Raw genomic sequence first — 15,655 nt, forward strand, 5'->3', positions numbered from 1 at the left:
GGCCAGGCAGGCCCCAAAGTGAGGCTTAGTCTGCAAGGGTTCTTGGCTTTGCCTAGGAAAGAATTCAAGGGCGAGCCAGTGATAGAGTAGAAGAAAGCAGCTTTATTGAAGCAGCAGCATTACAGCTCCAGTGGTGTTCCAGCTCTGTGACTCCTCCTGAAGGGCAGGGCTACCGCAGGAGCCGGGCTAGGGCACAGGCAATGTGCTGAGAGTAGCAGCTCAGGGCAGTTTTGCAGTCATAGTTATGCCTACTTTTAATTATGTGCAGATTAAGGGGCAGTTTATGCAAAAATCTCTAGGAAAGGGGTAGTAACTTTTGATTCATCAGGTCATTGCCATGGAAAGGGGCAGTGACACCTGGCTGTTGCTATGGCAATAAACTGACATGGCACGCTGGTGGGTGTGGTTTATGAAAAGCTGCTTCTGCCCTGTTTTATCTAGTCCTCAGTTTGGTCCAGTGTTCAAGCCCAACCTCCAGAGTTGAGTCCTGTCTCCTACCTCATTACACAATGTTTTCCCTGTGATTACTGGGGGCTTCTGATGATTTTATTAATTAATTTGAGACAGAGTCTTGCTCTATTCACCAGGGGGGACTGCAGTGGTGCAATCTTGGCTCACTGCAACCTCCACCTCCCGGGTTCAAGCAATTCTTCTGCCTCAGCCTCCTGAGTAGCTGGGATTATAGATGTGCACCACCATGCCCAGCTTATATTTGTATTTTTAGTAGAGACGGGGGTTTCACCATGTTGGCCAGGCTGGTCTCGAACTCCTGACCTCAAGTGATTCACCTGCTTCGGCTTCCCAAAGTGCTGGGATTACAGGTGTGACCCACTGCATCCGGCCAGCTTCTGATGATTTTAAAATTTGACTCTGGAGGAGCTAGTGATGGCTGATAAGGAAATGAAGGAGGAAAGCAGTGAGCAGCAGCTGACATCCTTCCCATTTGAAACGTCCCTCTAACAGCCAGGAGTGGGAGATATTTGGCAGGAATGGGCCACTGTCAATGAGGAGCTGAGGAAGGGAGAAAGGCGGGGTGGAAGTGGGAAAAGATGGAGTGTGCAGCCACTCAGAGGGACAGACTCTACTAATCTGCTAATCTGAGAAGCTGTGAAGGCACACACACAACATCGGGAGGGTGACGATATCCATTTGGATTAATGCAGAGATCCACACGGTGTTACTGGAAATGAAAACAAAGGAGAAAATTTACTGTCATTTAATATTTTTTCTTCTTCTTCTTCTTCTTTTTTTTTTTTTTTTTCTGAGACAGAGTCTCCCTCTGCTCTCAGGCTGGAGTACAGTGGCGCGATGTCGGCTCACTGCAACCTCCACTTCCTGGGTTCAAGCCATTCTCCTGCCTCAGCCTCCTGAGTAGCTGGGATTACAGGTGCCCACCACCATGCCTGGCTATTTTTTGTATTTTTAGTAGAGACGGGGTTTCACCATGTTGGCCAGGCTGTTCTAGAACTCCTGACCTTGCCTTCTGCCCGCCTTGGCTTCCCAAATTGCTGGGATTACAGGTGTGAGCCACCGCGCCCAGCCAGCCAACTTCGCTTCTTTTCTGCACATCCCCTGTCCTAATGAAATCATAACTTTCATAGTTTTGGCCCTACTATGGATACAGTTGAGTATACGCCTTTCTCATTAAATGCTCTAGCTTAGGAATTTTTCCATGTGGTTGCCTAAATTATGTCTGTTTGTCACCAAAATTATTTTGTTGTCTTCCAAGTTATGTTATGGAGGTTTGCACTTACTTAATCGATCCTTTCAGCCTGCTGGCTAAGCTCCACTCAGAGTTCCTTTGTTTACAAACATCCTGGTGATATGTGTCCTGTAGCTGTGATTAGCAGGCGGAAGAGAAATAGATGGTGGTTCTGGAAGGCTCCTGCCTGTTGCTTTCCCCCTGAGTTTTCATCAGCTTTTCAGTGTATCTGTTTTACCGGGCAGTCTTCAGACTCTGCCCCCAGTTCCTCTTGTTTCTTGTGGCTGGTCTCAAACCTCGCTTGTCACCATGGTGGTGTGGTTTTATTGGTGCCAGCCTTCCTTAGTGGTGGGATGAGTTTCTAATCCAGTTTGCATTGCCAGTGTGGCTACTGCAGCTCCAGCGGGGGTGGGGTCCCCACTTTCGTCACTAGTTCCAGACTCTCAGCTTCTCCCTCTGGGTGCTGGCAGTGGTGGATGTGGGTGGCTGTTAGTGCTTGGGCCATCTGGCCCTTTCTTTCTGTTCTCTTTCCCCACCACCCTGGCTCCGGCCCTTATTTTCTTTACTTATCTTTATTTTTTTTGAGACAAATTTTGCTCTGACATCCAGGCTGGAGTGCAGTGGTGTGATCTCAGCTCACTGCAACCTCCACCTCCGGGGTTCAAGTGATCCTCCCACCTCAGCCTCCTGAATAGCTGGAATTACAGGCGCATGCCACCATACTGGGCTAATTTTTTGCATTTTTTGTAGAGACAGGGTTTCACTATGTTGCCTGGGCTGGTCTTGAACTCCTGGGCCCAAGTGATCCTCCCACCTCAGCCTCCCAAAGTGCTAGGATTACAGACATGAGTCACCACACCCGGCATCCTTATTTTCTTATGCCTTGACTTCTGCTTCTTCTCTAGATGATCTCTCTTCTTCTGAGCTCTCTAAATTCAAGTTCAACCATAGCCAGACCCGTGGCTACCCTTCCTGATACATCATTCTCATTTTCCCATACCTCCTCTTCAGAAAGCCTGCCAACAGCTCCCCTCAGCTGCAGAATGCCGCGGAGTTCCTCACCTGAGCAGTCAGAGCTTCTTGGAGCTTTGGGACCCAGGCAACTGCTGCTTGGAATGTCCTCCCCAGCTACTCTCAGTCATTTCTTGTTCCTGAAGGGACCATTGAAATTCTTGAGTCTTAAAAATACTTTTGACTCCTTTTCTGGAAATCCAACCTAAGGAAATAATCCAGAAAGTGGAAAAAGCTGTGATGTCTACACGCTCTTTCCAGCATTGTTTTAAATAGCATGAAAGTGTAAACAAGATACGTGTCGAACAATATGGAAAGGATTTGGTGCATTATTGTGGCTCTTCCCACTGGAATTTACAGCATACATTCAAGGTGATAATTATGATGACAATTCAACACCAGGATCAACACTTATGAAATAGAAGGAAAAGGACCAGGGAGCTGCCAGTTATGGAGCCCAGTGTGTGTGCCACCTCACAGTCGGTGTTTTGCTCACCTCCCACACACAAGGAAACCCTTAGAGGGTGTGGCACACCTGCCCGAGGTCATATAACTCATGGTCCCAGTTTTGCTGAATTACAAGGCATGCTCTCTCTATGCTATAAAATACAAAACTGTGTATTTTTTTTTTGAGACAGAGTCTTGCTCTGTCACCCAGGCTGGAGGGCAGTGGCACAATCTCAGCTCACTGCAACCTCCATCTCCTGGGTTCAAGCGATTTCCCTGCCTCAGACTCCTGAGTAGCTGGGACTACAGGTGCGTGCCATCACGCCAGGCTAATTTTTTTGTATTTTAGTAGAGACAGGGTTTCACTATGACTGGGATGGTCTCAATCTCCTGACCTTGTGATTTGCCCGCCTCGGCCTCCCAAAGTGCTGGGATTACAGGCATGAGCCACCACGCCCAGCCCAAAACTGTGTATATTATTTAAGCTATTTAAAATATATATTTTTTTGAGACAGAGTCTTGCTGTATTACCCAGGCTAGAGTGCAGTGATGTGATCTCGGCTCACTGTAACCTCTACTTCCCAGTTTTAAGTGATCCTCCTACCTCAGCCTCCCAAGTAGCTGGGACTGCAGGTGTGCACCACCATGCCTGGCTAATTTTTGTATTTTTTGTAGAGATGGGATTTTGCCATGTTTCCCAGGCTGGTCTTGAACTCCTGAGCTCAAATGATCCACCTGCCTCGGCCTCCCAAAGTGTTGGGATTATTGGTGTGAGCCACCGCACCCAGCGCACTATGTAATGATTCTGTGGAATGCCTGCTGTGCACTGAGAGCTGGGTGTTAGGTGCTTGCAAGGAGCTCCCAGGCAAGCTTAGGCTCTGAAGCCACATCCACATGTGCCCCTTTGCTCAACAGTTTCTCTTGCCAGGACCCCCCTCTTTATCTCTTGTTCTTCTGTTAGGCTCTGCCTCAAGTCTTCCTCCCCGTAAAGGAACCAACCAGGCTGAGGAGCACACATCCTCCTTTGAGCTTCTGCAACACATAAAACTTTCCATGAGAAACATTGGTACACCCAAGCCGCTTATACTTTATCAATTGTGCCTTTTCTCTCCAACTAGACTGTAAGAGCCCCCAAACCAGCCCTGTGTCTTGGCAGTGTCTGATATCCCCAGGTAGCCCTTGGCACAGTGAGAGGACCCATAATGGATACTCAATATATGAATCAGCAAATCTTATTCTCCCTCTAGTTGTGACCAACCTGGTATGGTACTGGTTGGTCACTCTAGCGGGTAGCAGGAGAGGCTTTGGCATGATGCTGGCATGCTCTTGTGCCTCCATGGCCCATCAGGTTCCTGAGCCAGAGTCCTCTGCCAGTTACCACCTCTACTCAAAGGAAGCATCTTTGGACAGACACAGCGGCTCACGCCTGTAATCCCAGCACTTTGGGAGGCTGAGGTGAGTGGATCACTTGAGGTCAGGAGTTCGAGACCAGCCTGGCCAACATGGGAAACCCCATCTCTACTAAAAATACAAAAATTAGCCCTGCATGGTGGCACATGCCTGTAATCCCAGCTACTGGAGAGGCTGAGGCAGGAGAATTGCTTGAACCCAGGAGGCGGAGGTTGCAGTGAGCTAAGATTGCACCATTGCACTCTTGCTCTGAAGAAGAGAGCAAGACTCCATCTCAAAAAAAAAAAAAAAAAAAAGGAAGTATCTTTGCCTTCACAAGTCACCAACTTTTTTTTTTTTTTTTGAGACAAAATCTTGCTGTGTTGCCCAGGCTAGAGTACTATGGTGTGATCCCAGCTCACTGCAACCTCTGCCTACCGGGTTCCAGTGAGTCTCCTGCCTCAGTTTTCTGAGTAGCTGGGACTACAAATGCATGTACCACACCAGGCTTATTTTTGTATTTTTAGTAGAGATGGGATTTTACCATGTTGGCCAGGCTTGTCTCTAACTCCTGACCTCAAGTGATCCACCTGTCTCCACCTCCTAAAGTGCTGGGATTACAGACATGAGCCACCACACCTGACCTATCTGCCAACTTTTAAAAAAGTTTTTATTTTGAAATATGGATTCATGGGGAGTTGCAAAGAAATGCACAGATAGGTCCTGCTAGGATTATAGGCATGCCACCATGCCCCACCTATCTGCCAACTTTTTAAAAACTTTTTATTTTGAAATATGGATTCATGGGCAGTTGCAAAGAAATGCACAGAGAAGTCCTGTGTACCCTTCACCCAGCTTCCCCCAGTGTGAACCTCCTGCATAACTATAGTCCATTATCAACACCAGGAACTTGATGGTGGTGCAATCCACAGAGCCAGTTCAGATTTCACCAGTTACACATGACTTTTCAAGAATAATCCATCCTGGAAATTGTCCTTTTCTACTTGAGCACATTTTCTTCATATCCCCATCTGACATATTTACTCTCAGTTCAAATCCCCCACAACTCTGAAGTCAGAGGGCCTCCTTGGCTCTGTTCCTGACTCTGTTCCTCACTTCCTGTGTGATCATGGGCAAATTAACTAACCTCTGTGAGCCCTGGTTTTCTTTTCTGAAGACTGACAATACTAACTTCATGGGATTTTTTTTAACATAAAGTGCTCAAGTTAGGCAGTTAAAATAATAGACACTCAGGAAATGTCTATTTTCTTTTCACCCTTTCTGACATGGAAAACCCTCTTTCTCACAAAACAATGGAATCCTTCTCTTTTAAATAATGTTCAAAATCAGTCTCCTCTGACACCTTCCCATCCCATCTCTAGTTTCCTCAGCAACCCTGCGCTGTGTGTGTAATGGTTAATTTGTATGATCCTAATTATATGTTCCATGTTCCTGATGAATATATTTTCAATTCTATTTTTTACCTAACAACAATACAATGTATTTGCAGGCAGAGACCTCAGTTATTTAATTTTACAAGTCAACATATTAGATAAGAGCTTAGGTTTGGTGCCATCTATAAAACAAGGAAAACTATCAACCTTATAGGCTTTTTGTAAAGATTAAATGAAAGAATGCAGGCTGGGCACGGTGGCTTATGCCTGTAATCCCAGCACTTTGGGAGGCTGAGGCGGGCAGATCACAAGGTCAAGAGATCAAGACCATCCTGGCCAACATGGTGAAACTCCATCTACTAAAAATACAAAAACTAGCTGGACATAGTGTTGCGCACCTGTTGTCCCAGCTACTCAGGAGACTGAGGCAGGAGAATCACTTGAACCTGGGAGGCAGAGGTTGCCGTGAGCCAAGATCGCGCCACTGCACTCCAACCTGGGCCAGAGCAAGACTCTGTCTCAAAAAAAAAAAAGAAAGAAAGAAAGAAAAGAAAAAAAGAATGCATAATGCCTGGAACAGGCAAGCTCGAAACACATTAGCTGTTGTCGATGATCATGATGACGCCCTTTCACTTGTGTTTCTTCTTTGTCCTTGGGTCTCACTCTGTCACTCAGGCTGGAGTGGAGTGGAGTGCATCACGGCTCATTGCAGCCTTGACCTCCAAGTCTCAAGCGGTCCTTCCACCTCGGCCTCCCAAGTAACTGGGACTACAGGCATGCGCCACCATGCTTGGCTGATTTTATTTTCATTTTTATGGTTGAGGTCTCACTATGTTCCCCTGGCTGATCTCAAACTCCTTGGCTCAAGTGATCCTCCCACCTCAGCCTCCCAGAGTGTTGGGATTACAGGTGTGAGCCACCATGCCTGGCCTTGGATTTAAATATCTTAATAGCAATTGGTGTTTCACATCCAAGCATGAAATAAAGATAAAGGACATTAAGGCTATTCTTGCTCCAACATTCCATTTTATTCTACCCTGCCTTTTTTCTCCAAAGTTGGGAAAAAGATTTTAATAATAATTATAGTAATACTCATGATGATGATGAAAGCTAACAATTACTGAGTACTTATTGTGTGCCAGAAATAGTTCTAAGAACTTCACTGTGTTAGCTCATCTAGTCTTTACCACAACCCTATTAAGTAGATTCCCTTCCTCCCATTTTGCAGATAAGTAGACCAAGGCACACAAGATTGTACAGCTTGCCGAAGCTGGAACGGGGTTTGAAACCAGGCTTTCTATTTCCCCAAAATGGCTGAGATAAAATTTTCTTGCTGTTAGTGGTCCCAAGAGACAGAGAATGGAAAAACATTGTTTATTTTCATCTCTTCTTTGCTTGAAGAGCATATCGAAGCCCAAGGAAGCCTGTAGTTAGCAAAGAATTGAAGCTCTGACATTAAATCAACTGGACATGTTTCTCTCTTTTTAAATCCCCATCCTCAATTAAGGTGGCAATCAGATCAACCAAGATTGCTTGGAAAGGGGCGAGCGTCTTGGAAGCTCCAGAGCTCCGAAAGGTCAGGCCACTGACAGCTACTGGTTTGTCTGTTACTTCAGGCAAGTCTCAGCCACACTGTCTCCCCAGGGAGAATTCAGCTGCTGTTTAATTCTACTCCCAGTAAGATCTGTTTGGAAACTCAGCCTCTGCCTCCTTCCCCAAATTCATTTTCATCAGCATTTCCTCTTGACCTCTTCAATCCTGAATCTTTCCCAGACAAGATACAGGTCTCGGCCCCTGCAGATGTGCCCCTCTGCTGCATACCAGCCCTGCAGCCACATGTGAGGTTTGATTTCCTTATCACCAATAAAACAAAACCAGGCTCTGCCTGTCTGTCTGATTCCGGGCTTTAATTACCAAAGGCAAATTGCTGTGTCACTCGGAATAATGAAAAATTGGAAACAACAGAGAATGATTAAATAAATCAGGATCCAGTCAAAAGATGAAATAATAAAAGTCGCCATTAAAATGAAGTTTTGAAAGATTTTCTTTTTTTTAAGATGGAGTCTTGCTCTGTCACCCAGGTTGGAGGGCAGTGGCCCTATCTCAGCTCACTGCAACCTCTAACTCCCAGGTTGAGGCGATTCTCTTGCCTCAGCCTCCTGAGTAGCTGGGATTACAGGCACTTGCCACCACACCCAGCTATTTTTTGTATTTTTAGTAGAGGCGGGGTTTCACCATCTGGACCAGGCTGGTTTTGAACTCCTGGTCTCGGATTATCTGCCCGTCTCAGCCTCCCAAAGTGCTGGGATTACAGGTGTGAGCCACCATGTCAGGCCAAAAAATTTTCAGTAAAAGTAAGTGCTCACAGTATAAGAAGAAATTCAGTTTTAACACTATCCTGTAGGATCCCAATTTTATGCATATAAATTTTAAAATATACATAAACATGGAAACAAAAAGTAGAACAAATACATTGAAATTCTAATAGTTATCTCTGAATTATGTGATTCTAAGTGATGTTCATTTCTTTTCCCCTGTTTTATAAATTTATACCCATAAGCATCTATTCCTGTTAAATTCAGGAGCAAGGAAAAGGGGAAAAGAAAAGAGAGAATCTTTTTGTTTTTCTTAAGATTGTCGCCACTGGAGGGTTGTTGATTTTTTTGTTTCATGGATTCACCAGTACTTACCAGCTCTCTCCACCCCTAGTGAGGCAGCTCACATCTCACCTCTTCCAGGAAGCCTTCCTGGGTTCATTAACCTCAGATTTTTTCAGTTTTATGGACTCCTTAGTCTCATTGTGATATATCATCGACCTTAGATGTGTGTGGCTCTTGTGTCCCAACTACAGAGTAAGTTCCTTGATGGCAGAATCTGTCTATTTTAAACTTCCTTCTCTTCCCTATGCCACCCAGCAAGTGCTCTGCGAACTGCTGGAGTCCATTGATGTCAGTGAACACCAGTGCCTCGTGGGAGACACTTGAGTCAGACACACCTCTCTGAACTTTGCTCCATTTCCTCCAATTCATTTGAAGGGGGTGTCCGTGCCATTGGCCGTGGGTCAGATTTGATTGTAAATTGTTTAAAAAGAATTCCATTTGCTTTGGTAGGAATGATCAAGTCCAGCCCTTGTCTTTACAAGCAGATTATAAAGCTGAGAAAATAAATACGAACTCTTTTGAGCAAAAAGGCATTTTTCTTGGTGAATGGGGATAAGGGAGTTGATGTTTATAAGAAGGAGAGGAAAGGCCAGGAGGGGAGGTGACTTCCCCGGGTCTCACACTGATCAAAGGCAGGTGAAGTCACACATCACACCAGCTTTCCTCCAGCCCTGCTGGGCTCAGGATCCTGTATTGAGGTCAGAAGAAAATGAGACCTAGGAATTAACAGTTTATCTTGGGAGAAGAAAAGGTGAGTCACTGAAATAACTTCGCCTGAACAAGCAGTGGGAGAAGATTACATAAGGTGATACAGTGCGAAGGATGCAGAAAAGTTGAGCTGGCAGAGAGCACACTCTGCCTTGGGTCGGAGAGTGTTGTTATGGAAGGCTTCCTGGGAGCTCAGCAGGTGTCAGGATCCACCAGGTTTCAGGTCTGTGGTGCTGACTCTCCTGTCTCTTCAACATCTCCAGCTTGTGGTCAGTCCCCATCACCCAAACATCCTGTCACAGCTACGGGGCTGCATCACTCCCCCAGTCTGCTCCTCTTCCGACCTCCCAGCCTGTCTCACTGTGGCCTCTGGCTGCTGGAAACAGAGTGTTCCAGGAGGCAGAACATGGGTGAGAGAACCACCTACAGTGGAGGAAGGACTTGAAGATGAAGTAACTGCCCCCACCTCTACTGAGGTATCCCTTTGTGAAATCCTAAGGGGAAGGGTTGACATTTTATGCAGCTCAGGCCATGCTACCTGCTTGACCATGAAGCAAACTAAATTAAATATTTGCCTTAGAGCTACATATAGAATGAATTGAAGTGAAGAGACACTGGCCAGGTGGCTGGGACTGAGTGACAGGTGTTAAGGAGGCTTCCAGCAAGGTGGCTGTGGCAAAGGAGAGCACAAGATGAACTTGGGAAATTGCTAGAGATGTATTTTTGGGAAAGTGATGGGAGGATTAGGGGAGTTTCATGGCAGAGAAGCACATGCTGTGTGGCCTTGGGCAGGGCGCTTAACCTCTCTGATCCTGCCTCTTTATCTGTAAAATGAGAATAATAGTATCTACTTTATGGAGTTGCTACAAGTCTTTTATGAAATATTTGTAAAGTGCTTGTCCTAGTGCTTAGTACAGAGCTGGGGGTAACCCTTGGAGTTTTTAAAAAATTATTTATTTTATTTGTAGGACTCTTATCAATGAAGAACTTTGTATCCAACAATAATAAACAGACATATTGCAAGTTACATTTTGTAGGAGAAGCAAATAAGACTGGCTGTGACAAAAGAAATTAGATACCTGTATTATAGGTTCTTTATACAAACAGTCCATTCTATAAATAGTAGAGCTAAATGCAAACCAAATGCTTTTAAAAGTTTGTATGCCTACATGGCAGTTACAATCTCCACACACTAAAAAGAAAAAGAACAATAACACAGAACACAGTATTCTTAGTGAGTATAACACAGAACACAGTATTCTTAGTGAGTATAGCACATTTAACACCTTCAGCATCCTCTGGATTTTCAGATCATATTGGCAACTGAAATTTCACATCCACATGTGCTTGCTTGGCTAAGGTCACTATTTCAGAGAGCTTTCTGACCATTCTAGCAGCTTCCTCCAAGTCATCACAAGCAAGAATTTTAAGCCCACTGTCCACTCTCAGTGCCTAAGCATCATCAACTCATATACCTTGTATCCTGTACCACAACAGGTATTTTGATTTCCACATCTTTTACTGCCACAATTATAGCCTGTGCAATAACATCACAGTGCATGATTCCTCCAAAAATGTTGACCAGAGTAGCCAGCTTTTTTTCTGAAGCGATAAGCTTAAATGCTTCTGTTACTTGATGGACTGTAGCACCACCCCCAACATAAGGAAGTTGGCTGGAGTTCCTCCATGAAGTTTTATTTTATTTATATCCATTGTGGCCATGGCCAAACTAGCACCATGTACTAGACAGTCTGTAGTTCCATCGAGGCCAATGTAGTTGAGATCTGCCTTAGCAGCATCTTTGTCACTTTCATCTTCCTGGATTCAGTCCTGTAGATTAAGGATTTTCTTTTTGCGATAGGCTGAATTAATTAGAGTCAAAATTGATCTTTGCATCCAGCATAGCACAGCTCCATCTGAATCTTCCACCACTGGATTTATTTCTTATCATGGTTGCATCGTATTTCAGAAAAAGGCTGTAAAGCTTGACCGTGTTTTCTGCTGCAGAATTCGCAATATTAGGTGAAAATCTCATCTTCTGTTCAAACCAGAGAGCTTGTTCCTTTTTGATGCCTTCTACAATATCAACACATTCTTTCATTGCATCAGGAGTCTCAGCAGCAACATCTGCAATGTTGACACCACCATGTGAACTCCCTATTAATACAGGACCTTGAAATGACCTTCTCATTGTTATTGCAAAGTAGTGTTCTCTCCTGGGGTATTTTCACTCCAATGCTTGATAGCACATTCTGCCCTTTTCTCCCATTTGCTTGGTAAACAACTTTTTCCCAATCATTTGTGAGGAAACAGCTTTTGCTTCTTCTGGAGAGAAAATTATCTTCACTCCTCCTTTGAGGCGACTTTCTTTTTTTATTTTTATTTTTTTTGAGATGGAGTCTCACTCTTGTTGCCTCAGGCTAAGAGTGCAATGGCACGATCTCAGCTCACTGCGACCTCTGCCTCCGAGATTCTAGTGATTCTCCTGGCTCAATCTCCTAAGTAGCTGGGATTACAGGCATGTACCACCACACCTGGCCAGTTTTTGTATTTTTAGTAGAGACGAGGTTTCTCCATGTTGGTCAGGTTGGTCTTGAACTCTTGACCTCAGGTGATCCGCCCACCTCAGCCTCGCCAAGTGCTGGGATTACAAGCATGAGCCACTGCACCAAGCCAAGGCCACTTTAAAATGTCTCTTTTCCTCTACCATCAGCTAAAACCTGTGGCTTTATCTCAACATCCTTTGAACCTGTTTCTTACTACTTGTGAGTCCCAGAGAACTTGCCAGCAGTACTCATAGTTACAGTTTATCCTGCACGTATTCTTTCTTTCTGTTGTACCTACTTTTTTGGCAATTGCATAAGCTTCATCTGGTAACTTTGCCACATATCCTTTGGGAACGGAGACACCAGCTTCTTGCAGTAATTCCATGCTCATGTATTCATGTAGTGAGAGATTTTACTGTTGCTGCTGTACTCGGAGCCCATGGTTATTCAACAATCCAGAACTTCCTAGAGCCTGAGCAGTGGCCTGCAGGGCTGTCCAGGGCATGTGGCTCCAAAGGGTGGCGGTGTCCAACAGCCAGCTGTAGAACAGGGAGGCTGCCATTTCTGAGTCGGACCTGTCCCCTCGGTGCTGTCTACAGCTGTACAGGCCCCTGGAATATTTTTAGATATTAAAATCAGCATGAGGGAGACTGGAACGGCAATGAAGGAGAGGAAATAATTCAAAGGAACTAACGTATCTCAGTGGGCCTTGCAGGTAATGCTGGGTTACTAGTGGGGAGTTTGGGGGAAGGGGCCTCGATTTTGAAAAGCATGATATAGTTAGTGTTTGAGACTTTGTTTGTTTCAGTCCACCAATCGCCCTGAGTAGGGGGCAGCTCTGATCAAGGGGACAGCTCAGTCAAGCAAACAAGATCCAGCAAGCAGGTCAAAGGAGAAACAGGGCTGCGCCGCCTTGGGGTCACGGGGACCCAGATGTTGCTGGCGGCCGAGGTGAGGGGTCCTGCGTCCTCTGTCACAAGGCTGCCAGCAGCTGCAGGATCTGCTATCACATGTTGGACAGGCAAGGAGCTGGTGGCACTTCTCACCCTGGCTGTGTGCCAGAATTGTGGTGGAACATTTTAAACACCTCTGGGCCCTCTTCACAGCACAGAGGTCATTCTGATGAGCAGCCAGGATTGCGGCCGCAGGCCAAGCCAGGAGCCAGCCAAGGGGCTTGAGGGAATGAGGACAAAGCAGGCAAGAGGCCTCGGGCAGACAGGAGGAACCCTGACCCAGGCTTCCTGCCGCCCAGCATGTCTGCCCTGGAGAGAGATGGGTCCCAGTGAGCCGGGCCTCAGGAGCTACAGGTGTTGGCAGCCCTAGAAGGTGGGCTGGGCACCAAGTTCAGGAACGGGAGCCAACCATTCTTTAACAGGAACTTTCCCCTCAAGTTACCCTGGAAGCACTGTCATTTTAGATTCTATGGCAAATGATCTAGGATTTCCATCGTAAAACTGTAACTTAGGGAAAAATCTCTTATTGTATTGATAAGGAAACTTATCAAGTCTTAAAAGTCAAATGACAGAATTGGGCCTGGACCTCAAAAGTCAAATGACAGAAGCAGGACTTAAACACCAATATTTTTTAAATTAAAATTATGACTGTTTCCAAGGTGCTGTATTCCTTCCTATTTCCTACTTTTTTTTTTTTTTTTTTGAGACAGAGTCTTACTCTGTTGCCAGGCTGAAGTGCAGTGGTGCAACCCTGGCTCACTGCAATATCTGCCTCCTGAGTTCAAGCAATTTTCTGCCCAGCCACCATGCCTGGATAATTTTTTGTATTTTAGTAGAGACAGGTTTCACCATGTTGGCCAGGATGGTCTCAATCTCCTGATCTGGTGATCCACCAGCCTTGGCCTCCCAAAGTGCTGGGATTACAGGTGTGAGCCACTGCACCCGGCCTTTTCCCACTTGTTTTTAAAGTAGGTAATAAATGTCTTGATAAGAAGCATAATAAAAATATTCATCACAGTGATGATATTAATTGATTGGTTGAGAGGGAGTCTTCCTCTGTTGCCCAGGTTGGAATGCAGTGGCATCATCTCGGCTCACTGCAACCTCCACCTACCAGGATCAAGTAATTCTCCTGCCTCAGTCTCCTGAGTAGCTGGGATTACATGTGCGTGCCACTGCACCTGGCTAATTTTTTTATTTTTAGTAGAGACAGGGTTTCACCATGTTGGCCAGGCTGGTCTCAAACTCCTGACCTCAGGTGATTCGCCTACCTCAGCCTCCCAAAGTGCTGGGATTACAGGCGTGAGCTGTCGCACCTGGACAAAATGGGGGTGCTAGTGGCTGTTGACTTTTCAGTATATGTTAATTTGTGCTATGAATCTGGTATGGGAGGATTTGGTATGCCTGGCTTCGTATATTTATTTGTCCATGGAGCCTTTTTCTGGGAAATGCTTGTTAGCATCACACAGCTAGTGTTTCATGGAACACAGTTTGGGGACTGTGGCTCTGCTCTCCAGAGCATCTGCTCTCCTATCCCATGTACTTTTTTTTTTTTAAGACTCTGTTTTTTAGAGCATACAGTATGTAGCTTTTTCAGATTGGCTTCTTTCCCTTAGTAATACACATTTAAGTTTCCTCCATGTCTTTTCATGGCTTGATAGCTCATTTCTTTTTAGTGTTGGATAATATTCCATTGTCTGGATGTACCACAGTTTATCCATTCACCTACTGCAGGACATCTTGGTTGCTTCCAAGTTTTGGCAATTATAAAAAGAGCTGCAGTAAACATCCACTTGCAGGTTTTTGTGAAGACATAGTTTTCATTTCCTTTGGGTAAATACCAAGGAGTGTGATTGCTGGATCGTATGGTAAGAGTATATTTAATTTTGTAAGAAACTGCCAAACTGTCTTCCAAAGTGGCTGTGCCAGTTTGCATTCCCACCAGCAATGAATGAGGGTTCCCGCTGCTCCACATCCCTGCCAGCATGCGCTGTTGTCAGTGTTCTGGATCTGGGCCATTCTAATAGGTGTAGAGTGGTATCTCATTGTTGTTTTAATTTACATTTCCTGGATGACATATGATGTAGAGCGTCTTTTCATATGCTTATTTTCCATCTGCAAGTGCGGTTTCTATTAAGGTTTCAGGCCCTTTATTTGTTTATTTATTTTTATTTATTTATTTTTTTGAGACAGAGTCTCACTCTGGAGTGCAGTGGAGTGATCTTGGGTCACTGCAACCTCCACTTCCTGGGTTCAAGCAATTCTCCTACCTCAGCCTCCCAACTAGCTGGGATTACAAGTATGCACTACCACACTTGGCTAATTTTTGTATTTTTAGTAGAGACAGGGTTTTGCCATGTTGGCCAGGCTGGTCTCGAACTCCTGACCTCAAGTGATTCACTTCCCTCGGCCTCCCAAAGTGCTGAGATTACAGGCATGAGCCACCCCGCCTGGCCCCATTTTTAATTGGATTATTTTCTTTTATTGTTTAGTTTTAAGTGTTTGTATTAGTCCATTCTCATGCCATTAATGAAGACATACCTGAGCCTGGGTAATTTATAAAGGAAAGAGCTTTGATTGACTCACAGTTCAGCATGGCTGGGGAGGCCTCAGAAAACTTACAGTTATGGCAGAAGGAGAAGCAAACATGTCTTTTTTCACATGGCGGCAGTGAGAAGTGCAGAGTGAAGCAGGGAAAAGCCCCTCAAAAAAAATCAGACTTTGTGAGAACTCACTATCAGAAGAACAGCATGAGGGTAACCATCCCCATGATTAAATTACCTCCCTCCAGGTCCCTCCCATGACACGTGAGGATCGTGGGAACTCCAATTCAAGATGAGATTTG

The 15,655-nt window shown here is 45.1% G+C and overlaps 1 protein-coding gene and 1 pseudogene across 2 annotated transcripts in view; one reads left to right on the plus strand and one right to left on the minus strand.

Moving 5' to 3' along the window:
• Positions 1 to 15,655, plus strand: part of EFR3B (EFR3 homolog B) — a 119,633-nt gene that overhangs the window by 29,574 nt on the left and 74,404 nt on the right. The window contains exon 1 of one of the 2 annotated variants that reach the window (XM_064363900.1): positions 12,555 to 12,572. The exons of the other annotated variant lie outside the window; for it this stretch is intronic. The gene's annotated coding sequence lies outside the window, so the exon portion shown is untranslated. Of the gene's footprint in view, positions 1 to 12,554; positions 12,573 to 15,655 lie in introns of those variants that run through there. 2 annotated transcript variants of the gene reach the window in all.
• Positions 10,612 to 12,425, minus strand: LOC105717892 (succinate--CoA ligase [ADP-forming] subunit beta, mitochondrial-like; annotated as a pseudogene).

This window comes from Aotus nancymaae, unplaced genomic scaffold, assembly GCF_030222135.1.
Source record: "Aotus nancymaae isolate 86718 unplaced genomic scaffold, 86718_ANA_hifiasm-v0.15.2.pri h1tg000057l, whole genome shotgun sequence".
Taxonomy (NCBI): Eukaryota; Metazoa; Chordata; class Mammalia; order Primates; family Aotidae; genus Aotus; species Aotus nancymaae.